Source organism: Tamandua tetradactyla, chromosome 15 (genome assembly GCF_023851605.1).
Source record: "Tamandua tetradactyla isolate mTamTet1 chromosome 15, mTamTet1.pri, whole genome shotgun sequence".
NCBI classification, from domain to species: Eukaryota; Metazoa; Chordata; class Mammalia; order Pilosa; family Myrmecophagidae; genus Tamandua; species Tamandua tetradactyla.
Genome location: NC_135341.1, coordinates 56,016,006 through 56,031,646, shown reverse-complemented (window position 1 = coordinate 56,031,646; position 15,641 = coordinate 56,016,006). Strand labels below are relative to the sequence as shown.

Genomic DNA, 15,641 nt, shown 5'->3' with positions numbered 1-15,641 from the left:
TATGCTTAGGTATCTTCTGTTGTTTTCGTCACATGTAAATACCTTGATTGATTTACTTTGGAAGTTGATGTCCTTCAGTAGTCTAATGCCTTGTGTTTGTGGGATGGATGTATAGCCGGATGTAGGGCATGGGGCAGGGCACAACAGTGCAGTGATACATTGCAATGCAGGTATAGGCGCAGGTTGGTGATGCTCCACTGGTGCCTATGAACGTGGGCTCCCAGTGGCCAGGGAGGATGTAGCTGTGAGGGTACCCAGGTCTGGAGGGTGTAACCCTGGTGTGTGCTGGTCTAGGGTGTGGGGTCCTTTGTGTGCATGCACAGAGCTATGGCAGCAGCTCATTATGCCTGAATGGGCTGGGAGCAGATGTGAGCTGGCTCTACATGTCAGCGCTTTCTCAGAGCTAGTTAGCATGACTGAGGGCCACGTGCATGCGCAGATCTGGGAGCATCATAAACTGAAGTTCCCAAAACTTAGAGGCATGACTGGGGGCCATGCACATATGTGAGTTGAGTGCCATAAACTAATGTTTACCATGAGGCTGTGTGACTATATGGACTAGGGGCGAGTGTAGCCTGGTTATGGAGATAAGCACCCGATAGCCTGCAGGGAACATGGAAGGCGAGGTAGTGTTTGGGAAGGGCACAGGAGAGGTGGGCTGGGCTGCATTTGTGGCGGGGGTGTGCACAGGTGTGCACTCTGGGAATTGGTGGGGTGAGGGCGCTTGGACCTTGGGGAATGTGTGTGGGTGATGTGGTTCAGGTGCGTGGAGTTTGGGGTGAGTCATGGGTAGTGGGGCTGTGCTAGTGAGGATAGTGTGTTCAAGGAACACAGCTTGGCTTAATTCCTAGTCCATGCACTCCTGGGGCCTCCAGGCTTCGGTATTAAGCTCCATTTCACTGCTTCTCAGTTCCTCAGCTTTTGCAACCAAGGCAGCCCTATGTGGTACAGAAGACTCTCCCAGGTGAGAAGTATTCTTGAATCACCCTCTCCCTTCTTTAAACTTTCCTGGGAGCAGGGCTGATCTCGATCTACCCTATTCTGGCATCTTACTGGAACTCCTTATGTGATTTTTAAATGAGAAAATATATATGGCAACTGTCCCACAGCCTGACACAAAGAAGATCATTCCTAACATTCATACTGGGCCCTTTGAACTAAGCCAGGTCTTTCTGGAATCACTCACAGTCCTCAGGTGGGGCCGAATCCCATTCTAACTCAATAGCAGTAATGCTAATGACTAATGCTTATTTGAGCACTTATTAGATGCTTGGTACTGTGTTATATGCTTTTCTAATATCACTTCATTTAATTTATATACAACATGAGTAGGGTACCTTAAAATAATCAATTTACAGATGAGGCACCTGAAGATCAGAGAGGTTAAGTAACTCCTTTAAATTCACATTGTATCCAAACCCAGGCTTTCTGACTCAGTAAGTCTGTGCGAGCTATTAGCCACAATTTATATATTTACTTTCCCAAGGTTTAAACCTCAGAAAGATCTAGTTGGACACCTGTAGATCTTGGAAGTCTGTCCCAATCTGTGATCTCACTCAGACAAGCCCTGAGGATGCCAGGAAGACTGGAAGTTCCCCAGAACCAGGAATTGGATCAGGGAAGGGATGTTTGATGGCCTGGGATTGTGGCTGCAGTGATCAACTGTGATTACATGTAAGGCACGTATAAGCTACTGCCTTGCATCCTGTCCCCGTACAAATGTGTACAACTCAGAAAATTCACTAGAAGATGGAACTTTCAGACACCATAATTCAGTGGAGATTTCATTTCCAATGCTTCAAAGAAGCCTAGCAATTCAGTGATAGCTTTAATTCTCTACTTCCTAAGCCCTGTGTTTTTCATTTGAGTTTGGTCCTTTCTGCAAGCAGACCATGTTGCAGGTCCAGTATTTTTGGATGAGGGATTAAATTCTTTATTTAATAAATTCTTGGTCCATCATTCTCACTCTGTTTCATAGTCATAGAACCATGATGGGAACACTGATAAATGTGTTCCTTTGGTCATGGTACTAGAGGGATGCATCTCATAAAACAGCACAGTCAGTCATCCTACTTGGAAAGAGAGCTCCAAATATCTTCACATACATAAGGAAGCACATATAAGCCCTTATAATTCTAGTTCTGAAATGTTCCTCTAATTCATGAGTCTTAGGGCCAAATTCAGCCCCATCATATTTTTGTAAATAGTTTTATTGGAATACAACCCAAAAGAGAACAAGAAAAAGAAGCCACTGCCAAAAAAAAAAAAAAAAAGAAAGAGACTTGTAGGACAAGGTCTGGGAGGGTCTCAATTCTAAGCTTCCTGTTCTCTCCATGTGGAATCAGAACATGCCTCCTCCTCCAGGCACAGTAATGCATCTTATCAATCATGGAAGCTGCCAGAGCTTGGAGTGTCCTGAGTTTATATGGCGTTTCATTATATAGGTATGATTGATGGAATCAATGCCCATGTGATTGAATTCAATCTCCAGTTCCATCTCCCCTCCCAGAGATCAGGAAGGTTGGGGCTGGCATGAAGTGGCTCAAAATGCCAACCCCCTATTCACATGGTTGGTCTTTCTGGTGTGACCAGCACATCATTTTAAAACTACAGGTGTGTCTTTGTCAACAATTTCATTCTACCCACTAATTGCCATGCAGGGTCAGCTAGACCGGGCACATCGCAAAGACTTCTTTTCATACATTGTCCACAGTGATGAAAGTGCCTGTGATCTGTGAAGCTACTGGCCTGAGGTGGACGGTCCCATTGGACAAAGAGAGAGGTAGTCCTCCTTCCTTGACCTTTTCCTCCTTCTTTAAGTTCAAATACCACCTCCCTTTTTCAGAACATGCACTTCTTAATGTTTAAAGCTTTTTTTCCAGCCCCTCCTACCAGAAGAGATGGCACCTTCTCCTTTCTCTTTTCCTTTTCACCCTGCTTCAGACATCTTGACTGTCAATCTCTGTTGTATACAATGATTTCTTTTATTTATTTCTAATCCCTTCCTAACTGCCCAAGGGTCTCAGAAACCCCAAAATCCCTTCCTTTCACTACGTTATTTTTTGGGGGGTAGATGGAGGGAACTGAAATTGTGTGGATATAGTAGGAGTCATAAATTGAAAAAAACACTACAGGTATGGCTCCAGGGCATTCCTGGGCCACCCTGGCTCAGCAGGCAGAGCTCTAGCCTGCCATGCCAGAGACCTAGGGTTCAATTTCCAGTGCCTGCACATATGCAAATAAATAAAATCAAAGATCATTTAAAAAACAAAAAAGCATTCCTATTCCAAAGCTATAAGTTTTGAACTAGGAATTAGGGACAAAGACCAACCAAGTTTTTATTATACCTATAGCAGCATACTAGAGATAAGGCAGTTGCACTGAGATAGAGTTCCAGAGATCTGTAAAGGACTCCAGGTACTTGCACAAGAAGAATCTCTTGAGACCAGGAAGGAGAAAATGCTCAGGATCTTAAGTCAGAAGACTGGTATGTGATACAACAGGAATGAAACTCAAAAACATTATGCCTAGCCAAAGAAGCCAGATGCAAAAGACTCATTCTTTTATCATGATTCTACTTATATGAAAAGTCCAGACAAAGCAAATCTGTAAATATAGAAAGCAGATCAGTGGTTGCCTGGGGCCAGAAATGGGAATGAGGATTGACTGAAAACAGGCCTTAACCTTTTAGAGTGATGCAAATGTTCTAAAACTGGACTTAGTTTTATACACAACTCTGTAAATCTACTAAAAATCACTAAATTGTACACTTAACATGAGTGAACTTTATGCTCAGTAAATTTGAACTCAATAAAGCTGTTCAGAACTAAAAATCCTAGTCAGGAAAAAAAGAGATCAATGGACAAAATGCCCCAAGTATAGAAGTTAAGATGGACTAAAAGACTAATCCACATATACTATAAAGATAAAATAAAAGTTAATTAAAAAGCTGGAAGATAGTAAAATTAATATAAATATTTAGGAACTATTAAACAATTTATAGAGACAAACTTCTGAAATGTATTCAGGAAAAAAAAAGAAAAAACAAGAGAATGAAAATTCTTAAGGGTTATAGCAATAAATAAGTAGAATTTTTTTAAAATTGGAAAACAGAAGGAACACCCTACCCACACAAAGTAAACAGCAATTTTTTCTCTGAATCAATGATAACCTTTTTTTATTTTTTATTTTCTGCTGACTTTTCCAAATTCCCTACAATTATCACAATTTTAATTCTAAAATAATATTATATGTAAATTGTAAAATATCAATGAAATTGATGACCCTTTAAAAAATTCAAATTACCCAGATTTTTCCAGAAGAAGCAGAAGGACCGTTGAAAGTTTACAATTCAAAATTCACATATATTAGTTTTATGCATTTTTTCACAACTATGCTCAGATTTTATTTCTTCAAAAGCACTTTATAAGAAAACATAAGCATGGCTTCTCAGAAGAATATTATACCTGGAATTGGTCCTGAGCTTACAGATTTAGGGTTGGAAGGAAAAACAGGCTTTCAAGTTAAATAACAATTTGAAACCAAAATCTTAATCCCAAGGATTCTCGAAAATCATATTACATATAACACCATGAAAAAATCGTGTACAATAACTCAAAGCTCCGTTCTACAGATACCCTTAAAGTGATAGAACATTGGTATTTCCAAGTGTCTCAAATTTCCATATACTCCTAGCACACACCATATACAAAAATCAACTCAAAATTATCAAAGACCTAAATATAAGATCCAGAACTATCAAAATCCCAGTGGGTAATGTAGAGAAGCATCTTCAGGCCCTTGCATTAGGCAATGATTTCTTAGATTTTTATACCAAAACAAAAGTGTAGCCATCATTGAATTCCTAGGTTTTTGGCCATGCCTCAAGAAAGAATCCAAGGGTAAGGCACAGATCGAGTAAGCAGGAAGGAAGTTTATTGCATACATATGTAAGAGGAGCATGCCAGTGTTCTCTCAAGAGAAGAGGCCAGAGGTAAGAGACATGCAACAATGGGGCAATCTGCTTTTATTGCTTGACTTTACTTACTCCCCTCCCCACTCTTTGTTATATCAAAGCTGTTTATTAACAAGCATTTTCTGCTACCTGTTCCATTAGGTCTTATCTTTGAAAAACGTATCTTACAACTCAGGAGCTGTTTCCCCTATACTCACTTCTCTCCAGGGTGGCACCTGGTGATAGATGGTACATTTGGATGGGTTGGCTGCCTCCTGGTGTTTTGCACAGGTGGGTAGCCCCAGGCAGGATGTCTGTGCAGGACAAGTTGTCCGGGCCTTGATCAGTGATCCTTGCTCAAGAGCGTCCTCATAGTAGCTTCTCTCCCCTTTCAGGTCCCTGATCTGGCTTACCTCACAAGCAACAAGAGAAAAAATAGATAAGTGGTACCTTACTAAAATAAAAAAAAAATTGTATCTCAAAGGGCTTGATTGTGAAAGTAAAGCAACAGCATACAAAATAGGAGAAAATATTTGGAAACCACAAAAATGATAAAGGTTTAATATCCAGAATATAAAAAGAAATCCTTCAACTCAATCACAAAAAGACAAATAACCCAATTAAAAAGTGGGCAAAAAACTTGAATAGAAATATTTCTAAAGAAGATATACAAATGGCCAAAAAGCGCATGAAAATATACAATCATCATTAGCAAACCAAAGCCACATGAGATATCATTTCACACTCACTAAAATGGCTACTATTAAACAAGTATTGGAGAAGATGCAGAGAAATAGGAACACTTTTGTTTTTGGTAGGAATATGAAATGGTGAAGCCACTATAGAAGACACAGAACTACCATTTGACCTGACAATGCCACTGCGAGGTATATAATCCAAAAAATTGAAAACAGGGATTTGAACAGATTATTTGCACACTGGTATTCATTGCAGCATTATTCACAATTGCCAAAAGATCAAAATAACCCCAGGTGTCCATTAACCACTGAATGGATGAACAAGATGTGGTATACAAATACAATGGAATAGTATTCAGCCACAAAGAGAAAGAAGTCTTGATACATGTGACAACATGGATGAACCTTGAAGATAGCATGTTGGGTAATATAAGCTAGACACAAAAGGGCAAATATTGTATGACCTCACTTATATGAAATAATTAGAATAAGCAAACTCAGAGAGTCAGAATCTAGAATATAGGTTATCAGTGGATGGGGTGGGGATAGTACCCGGGAAGTTAAGGAGTTCCTAATGAAATGATGGAAATATTTTGGTAATGGATGGTGGTGATGGTAGCAAAACACTATGAATGTAATTAACAGGTTTGAAATATATATCTGAATGTGGTTAAAAATGGAATGTTAAGTTATATATATATGTAAGAATAAAATTTTTAAAAAAAAACCCATGAAACTGCACTACACAATGAACCCTAAATTAAACCATGAAGTGCAGTAAATATTATAAATATAAAAATTTGCTTTCATCAATTGTAGCAAATGTGCAACACCAATGTACATTTTATCAGTGTTAATGATAGGGTGGTAAATTGGAATCCTGTATTTTATGCACAATTATTTTATAAACCCACAACTTGGCTAGTAAAATTATTTAAAATTTCCGAATAAAAGCTGTTATGAAACAACTATGTAATCATACACAGCAATCACAGAAGGCACATATAACCTAAAGCAAAGGTAAAAAATTAACTTTTTCAAAACATCAGATTCTACACCAAAGAGCAACTCTGCTCAGTGTGAATACAGTTGATATTTTTAAAACACTTTTTTCTAGTTTAATGGTACAGCTTTTATTTTTCCAAGCTGACTTGTGTTCATATCAGCTGTTAAAGATTGCTTGTTCAATTATAATTGCATACTTTATCCAGCTATGAACAAAACTGAGGGTCTTAATTAAATTTTTGTCAGTTTTGTTTCTGTACTATTAAAACATCACCTTTTAGCCAGGTAGGATTTAGAGGTTTATTATCAGTCTATGCAAGGCTAAATAAAATTCAAAGCAAATTCAATTTTATTTCAGGAAACATTGTAAGTAACAAATTTAGTATTCTATGCCTCATATGATCTATTTCAAACTATAGAGACTTACAGCTTCTTGGGTGTCACTGTTACAAGAGGCAATAAACAAATTTGAACAGATAAGACATCTTAAAAATGCATCAAACACATCCCAGAGTATATTAAGCAGATAATAAAAAAGTATTGGCAAAGTCCCTTGAAGGACAGGAGGAAAAATGTGAAACTATTAAACTTTACCACTGGGGAAACCCCTGATACTGTGTTAAACATTAGGGACACCCAAATCAATAGGCCAAGCCGTTGATCTTGAGGCTTGCTCTTTTAACGCTTATGTGTGTAGCAGAGAAGCTTAGCCTACCTGTACTTATGTCTAAGAGTTACTTCTGGAGGATGTCTTGTGTTGCTCAGATGTGGCCCCTCTCTCTCTAAGCCCAAATCTGCAGGTGAAATCATTGCCCTCCCTGCTACATGGGACATGACATCCAGGGGTGAAAGTCTCCCTGGTGGTGTGGGAGATGACTTCCAGGGATGAGTCTGGCCCTAGCACCGTGGGATCAACAATGTCATCCTGACAAAAATGGGGGAAAGAAGTGTAAGAAATAAGGTATCAGTGGCTGAGAGGGTTCAAATAGAGTCAAGAGGCTACTCTGGAGGTCACTGTTACGCAAGCTTCACTGAGACACTGCTACCTATCATAGCTTGCCAACCCCCAACCAATACCATTCCTGCCAATCCTAAAGAACACCTCAGGCCTTCTACAAAGGTCCATGCACTAGGGTAACTTTCCGGAAACTGCAACCTCCAGATGGGTCCCTGGACCAGATAAGTCCTGCAATACAAAGCGCCTATTCTCTCCAGAACATCAACTGTTCCATCCCCCTATCCCATATTATTGACAGCCCCTTCCAACATGAAAAAACAAGAATAAGCATAGCCCAAATATCCCTGGAGAGTGGGAGAAAGACCAAAAGTGATGGTGGAGTTATACAGAGAAGGTCGGGTTTAACAAACAAGTATGATTGCTGAATCATTGTATTGATATTTCTTTTAGTCTCCAGTACCTTAGTAAGCTTGAAGTAAAAACTTTAAATTGTGGAATTGTAAACCTAACTAAACTCTGAAATCTGCTCTATAACTAATTGTGATGTGCTTTGAAATTTATTGCTTTTTTGTATATATATATTATTTTTAAACAAAAAAGAAAAAAAGTAGAAGAAAAGCAGATAACCAAGCACAATAGGTGGTTCTCAACAAAAACTTGAAAGTAATATTTGTCTTCAAAGAGAGTGATCAAGAAATATTCATAAGTTAAAATGACTTTAATAAATAGATAAAAATTGAAAAATAAACATTCCTGCCAATCCTAAAGAAAACCTAGGGCAATATATAAGATTCCATAAAGGTTCCATGCACCAGGGTAACTTTCCAGAAAACTACAACCTCCAGTTGAGTCGCTGGACAAGATAAATCCTGCAATGCAAAGGGGCCAGCCTCTCCAGAACATCAACTAGTTGCATTTACCTATCCCATATTAGTGACAGCCCCTTCCAACATGAAAAAGCAAGAATGGGCATAGCCCAAATACCCCTAAAGAGAGAGGTAAAGATTAAAGGTGATGGTGGAGTTATACAGAGAAGGTAGAGTTTAACAAATGAGTATGATTGCTGAATCATTATATTGGTATTTCTTTTAGTATCAAGTATCTTAGAGCAACTAGAAGTAAAAACTGAAACTTGTGGAATTGTAATCCATATCAATCTTTGGAATCTGTTCTACAACTAATTGTTGTGATGTGCTTTGAAATTTATTGTTTTTTTGTATATATGTTATTTTTCACAAAAAAAGAGAAAAAATCTATTGTGATGGTAAATGCACAGCTATAATTATTTTTAATCGAAAAAAGTCAGATGGTGTAAGTTCTCTTTGTTCTGTTTTTTTTGTGTGTGGGGGGGAGCTCCTAAAACTTAATTTGATTATTCTATGTTCCTTATATGTCCATACAAAGTTTAGAATCAGCTTATCAATTCCTACAATAAAAAAAGAAAGCCTGCTGGGTTTTGCTGGGATTGTATTGAATATATATATAATCAATTTGCATTTTAACATTGTTGTGTTTTCTGAACCATAAATACAATATGTCCAGAGTGGGATTTAAAAAATTTCTCTCAGCAATGTGCAGATCTTGTATATATTTTGTTAAATTTATCCCTAAGTATTTCATGTTTTATAATGTTACTGTAAGTGGTACCGTTGTATATCTCTATGTGTATCACTATTTGATTCATTTTCATTTATATTAAAAATGTTACAATAAAAAAATGCATCAAGCTTCTAAAGTCTCAAAAGTTGAGTTTTGTGAACATACTGCTGTCAAATGAAGTTATTTCCTGGTATGTCACTCTTTTGCAAACTGATTTTCTATTTCCTTCTTTCATTGACCTAGAGAAGGATCAGGATAGCTTGTGATTTCCTCCCCTAGACAATGATTTCTCTCGTCTCCTGTCTCTAGAAGGGGCCCTACTTGGGCTGCTAGAGGACCCTCTTCTTTGAAATTGGTTTTGGATTTCACAAGCTAGAAATGGTGAGATAAGGCTGCCAGACTGATAGTCAGGAATAATTTGCTGAGAAGGTTTTGCCAGATTTTACCTTGAATTTAGTGGGTTAACAAAGGGGATCTTGTAGATTTTTCCTGCTTTTTGTTAGCTGAAGGCTGTTGCTGTAGTTTCTGTGAAGACATTTTGCAAATAAACAGATGAGTTGATTGACCAGGAATGTTTGGGCAGTAGAGGAGGCGGCTGCCCATTTGGTTAAGCTTGGAGAGAAGGCTGAGAGAAAACAGTTCGCTCAGGAACCAAAGGGCAGTGTAACCTGATGACTGGTCATGCTGGGTCATGTGAAATGACCCCAAAACTGCACTGGTTTGTTAAAGCTGCCAGAATGCAGTATAGCAGAAATGGAATGGTTTTTATAAAGGGAATGTAGGAAGTCGCAAGTTTATAGTTCTAAGTCCATAAAAATATCCAAACTAAGGCATCCAGGTATCTTGACTCAATAAGGGCCAATGTCTGTCACATTGGAAAGCATGTGGCTAGTATCTGCTGGTCCTTGTTCCTGGTACCATTGCTTCCAGCTTCTGATGCCAGTGGGTTTCCTCTCTAAGCATTTGTAGGCCTTTGCTTAGCTTCTCTAGGACCCAACTCTGTGTTCTGGCTTGCATAACATCTCATGGGAAGTCACATGGTGACATCTGATGGGCTCCAGGCATCTCTGTCAACTCTAAGCCCTCTCCAAAATGTTTCCCCTTTTGAAAGACTCCAGTGTACTAATCAGGCCCCACCTCAAGTGGGCAGAGTCACATCTCAACAGGCCACACCCACAACTGGGCACACCACATTGCCATGGAGATCATCCAATCAAAGGACATGCCCACCACTGGGAGGGTTACGTTTCTGTGGGGATAATCTAATCCAAAGGGCTTCCATCCCACAATATTGATTAAAGGATGTGGTTTTTCTTCATACAGAACTCTTTCAAACCAGCTCACTAGTGAAACAGAAAGGGGTATGCTAGTTGTATAATGCTGAAAGCACTAGTTGTATGGCTAATGGTATTATATATTTTTTTCAACTTTGGAAAAATAGATCATATCCATGATATATAGTGCTTTAGAGGATAGAAGCAGAAGGGAAACTACTCAATTTATGTTATGAAGCAAACATAATCCTTTTACCAAAGCCTGGCACAGTCAGCAAACAAAAGAACCATAGACCAGCCTAACCTATGAATATCAATGTGGTACCCTAAATAAAATCTTCAGATAAAATTCCACACTATCGTAAAAGAAAATGGATTCTGATCAGGTAAGGAAATGAGCCAATTTTGTTTTAAGAGGCCAGGGATGAGAATAAAAGCCAGCTTTGTTTTAAGAGTCAAAAATGGAACAGCCTAGCCCACACCATTTTCTACCTCTTAGTTCACTTACTCATCATCATCTTTCAATGCAATTTTTGCAATCCCTGACTAATGAGATTCTCCTCTACCTTTCTGCCTTCATGCTACTGGCAGTTTGCACCTTCTACAGCGAAAGCCCTTCTAAGCATCCTCTTTGCCTTCAGAGAAAAGGCCAACTTTATAGCTGGGTTGTCACATTCTGAAGCAGGCTGATGCTGAAAAGGAAAGCAAGTTACTGGAGAAGAACACCCGTGAAAGAAAAATAGGGCAAAAGAGATGTGGGCAGGGGGTGATCTCAGACACTGAAGTAGATCTAACACAGTCTGTGCCAGCCCAAGGGTTGTCTTTGGAGCGAAGGTCATGGTTAGAGGAGTCCTGTGTAGGACAGAAGTGATCAGGACGTCCTGCCACTGCTCTACTTAAACACTGACCAACTTAAAGTTGAAGCAGCTGTTTAGAATATACAAAAGAACCATTACAACTAAAAGACAAGCAAACCAAATAAAAAATGGGAAGAGTATTTAGGTAGGTATTTCTCCAAAGAAGATATACAAATGGCCAACAAACATATGAAAAGATGTTCAACACGATTAGCTATTAAGGAAATGCAAATTAAAACCATAATGAAATACTACTTCATACAGAATAGAGTGGTTTTAATCAAAACAAGGAAAATAACAAGTGCTGGCTATGATGTGAAGTGATTGGAACCCCATTTCATTGCTAGTGCAGCTGCTATGGAAAACAGTTTGGTGGTTCCTCCAAAAGTTAAATAATCTTGTTTGATTTCATACCAATTTAACGTCAATAGCTTGTTCAAACTGTTCTTATGCCTTGCCCCATCTGCCCATCTTTATGTTGGTCTTGTCATAAATTACATCTTTTTTTTACATTGTGTGTCCATACCCTAAGATTCATTACTTTTTCTGCGTTTGCATTTTAAATCTTAGAGAAAGTAAAAATGGAATTACAAACCAAAAATACAATAGCACTGGTGTTTATATTTATCCATATTATCTTGACTGGAGACTTATTTCTTTACGAAACTTCAATCTACTGTCTAATGCCCTTACCTTTCAATCAGAAAAACTCCCTTCAGCATTTCTTATAGGGCAAGTATAGTGGTGATGCACTGCCTCAGCTTTTGTTTATCTAGGAATGTCTTAATCTCTCTCTCATATTTGAAAACCAGTTGCCCCAAAGTAGAATTCTTGGTTGACAATTGTTTTTCATTAGCACTTTAAATATGTCACCCCCCTGCCTTCTCACTTTGATGGGAAATCAGCTTCGAATATTATTGTGGCTTCCTTGTTCATGAGCCACTGCTGCTCTTTTCCAGCTCTCAGGGCTCTCTCTGTCTTTAGTATTTGACAGTTTAATTATAATGTGGACTTGTTAGAGTTTATCCTGTTTGAAGTTCATAGATCTTGGATGTGTACATTTAGGCATTTCTTTCAATTTGGCAAGTTTTCAGGATTTTTTTTTTTCAGATATTCTTTCTGCCTACTTCTGTCTTTCTTCTCTTTCTGGGACTCCTATAATGTGTATATTGGTATGCTTGATGATGTCTCATAGGTCTCTTAGGCTCTGTTAACCTTTCTTCATTCTTTTCTTTTGCTGTATCTCAGCCTGAATAATTTCACTTGTCTTACCTTCCAATTTTCTGGTTCTTTCTTCTGAAAGCACCAATCTGCTGTTGAGCACTTTAGGTTCTTTAAAATTTCAGTTATCCTGGTATTCCACTCTAATATTTCTGTTTAGTTTCTTTTTATAATTTCTCTTTATAGAAATTGTCATTTTGTTTATTTATCATTTTCCTGATATTCTTTAATTCTTTGCCTGGTTTTGTCTTTAGCTCTTTGAGCATGTGTAAGCCTTTTTTTCTAGTCTTTATTTGGCATGTCCAAAATCTGATCATCTTCATTGATGGTTTCTGATGCTTTACCTTGTTCCTTTGTAAGATAGCTGTTTCCTAGTTGCACACCAGACAGGTTAATATTTTAAGGTATTAAATTTATTCAGTCCCTCAGGTGTCTATTCTTTAAGTCTGTATCCAGCTAGTGACACGAGAAAGTTTCTTGAATGTAGGACCTAACAATACAAGCAAACAAAAAATATCGTTCGCAGTATTTGCATCTTGGCTCAGTGTGGCTGGTACTCTCCTTCGGAGTTCAATCCACCTAACAATTAACCCCTTCCTACTTTTGCATACAGGGCAAGTTCTGGGATGGTGAGCCAGAGACAAGCATTCTGGCTCAGTCCTTTGGCTGTCACCAGATAAATTGGTACAGACATAAATGGACCCCAGTATGCATTTAGGGGTTGCTCTGCTCCTTCTAGAACCAGGATAATGAACCCACACTTGTGAAAGTGCCTGACTCCACATCAAGCTATGGAGGGGAGGGGAAAGGACCAGCAATGATCCCACAAGGATTTCCTACTATTTTTCAAAGCATTTTTTTTTTGTGAAATAAATACATATGCAGAAAAATGATAAATTTAATAGTACAGTTTAACAAGTAGTTATAGAGAAAATTTTAAAGTACAGTATGGGTTACAGTTGCAAAATTTCAAACATTTCCTTCTAGCTATTCTAAGACATTAGAAACTAAAAAGAAATATCTATATAATGATTCAGTAGTCATAATCATTTGTTAAATCCTATCTTCTCTGTTACAACTCCTCCCTCTCATTTGATCATTATCACAATCTTCAGGGATATTTGGACAATCACCATCCTAACTTCTTCATGTTGAAAAGGGGTGTCAACCTTAAGGGATAGGGGGTTGCAACTGGTTGATGTTCTTGGAGAGACTGGTAACTCTTGGTTTCAGGGTTTATCTGGCATAGGAACAATCTGGAAGTTTCAAGTTTCTGGAAAATAAACTTAATAAGTGAAACTTGTATAGAGTCTCAGATAGAGCCCTGGGTATTCTTTAGGGTTTTCAGGAATATGGTTATTTGGAGCTTGGCATACCATGACAATTTGTAATATCTAGCTGAAACTTGCGTAAGAGTAACCTCCAGAATAAGTTCTCAACTCTATTTGAAATCTCTTAGCCACTGAAACCTTATTGTGTAACATTTCTTTTATCCCCTTTGGTCAAAAAAGCACTGTCAATCTCATAATGCCAGGACCAGGCTCATCCCTGGGAGTCATGTCCCACATTGTTAGAGAGATATACACCCCTGGAAGTCATGTCCCATGTAGGAGGGAAGGTAATGAGGTTTTGTTTGTCCTTTGTTTGTTTTTTGTGGAACTGGGCTTAGAGAGAGAGAGGCCACATCTGAGCAACAAAGAGATTTTCTGAAAGTGGCTGTTAGGCATAATAATAGGTAGACTTAATTTCCCCATTACAGAAATAAGTTTCATAAAAGCAAGTGTGATGGTTAAGTTCTGGTGTCAATGTGGCCAAATGATGATGCCCAGTTGTCTGGTCAGGCAAGCACTGGCCTAACCATTGCTGCAAGGATATTTCATGGCTGGTGATAAACTGGAAGGCTGGTGTGTTAAGTCATCAGTCAGTTGATTACATCTGCAATCAACTAAGGCATGTCTCCCACAATGAGATAATCCAATCAGTTGAAGGCTTTTAAACAAGAAGAGATATTTCATTACTGCTTTTTCAGCCAGCAAGCCTCTCCTGTGGAGTTCTTCCAGACCCTTTATCACAGCTGCCAGCTTCACAGCCTGCCCTATGGATTTTGGGCTCTTTTATTCCCATGGTTGTGTGAGACACCTTTATATATCTTATATTTACAGATCTTTCCTGTTGATTCTCTCTAAAGAACCCTGACTAACACAGCTACCCTCAAGATTGAGGGTTGGCTTATTAAATTGGGAATCCCTAATACTTGAAAGAATATCAGAAATTTCCCAGGTGGGAAAGTTTAATAGTTCCATATTTTTTTTCTCTTAAGGGACTTTGCAAACACTTTTTTATTATCTGCCCAACATACACTGGAATATACCAGGGTATTACATTAAGCTATACAAAATTACAAGAACTCATTCTGTATTCTAGGCTCCAGGTATCTAGGTTGTTTAAGTAAACTGGTTGTACAGGTTAAGTTAGATAGTGTGCAACAGAAAATTTAAATTTTGGATCAAATAAACATCTCTTCCTTTTGTCTCACACAGAAATTGAAGTTTTAAAATATAAACAGTATCATGCTTTACCCTGTATTCTGATTTACCTTAGTCCCAGATCAGATTCATTCATATCTCTAATTGAAATCTGATCTCTTTTTCAACTTCTTTAACAACTGCTGCAACAGAGTAACACTGACTTTCAGAGCTGCAGAACTCTAACTCTTAGTCGTAAGTGACACACAGGGAACTAGCAGGTTGTACAGAAAGAGCACACAGCATCTCAGATTTAGAAATGACATTTAAAACTCAGGAATAAAGTTGATTGCTGTAAGAGCTTACAATCTAGGCCCAAATTTTCTTATAAGTGTTTTCTACATGCAACCATACAAATTTGTCATTTTGTTTCTGGCTTATTTTGCTCAACATAATGTCCTCAAGGTTCATTCACCTCATTGCATGCCTTGTGACTTCATTCCTTTCTGTAGCCATACAATATTCCATTATATATAAAACCACAGTTGCCCTTCCACTCATCAGGTGATGAACCCTTTGGCTACCTCCATCCATTGGCTGCTATGAATAA

The 15,641-nt window shown here is 38.3% G+C and overlaps 1 pseudogene; it reads left to right on the top strand.

Annotated features, from left to right (window-relative positions):
- The first annotated feature begins 412 nt into the window (after positions 1–412).
- LOC143656829 (large ribosomal subunit protein eL24 pseudogene) overlaps positions 413–15,641 on the top strand; it is a 29,411-nt pseudogene continuing 14,182 nt past the window's right edge.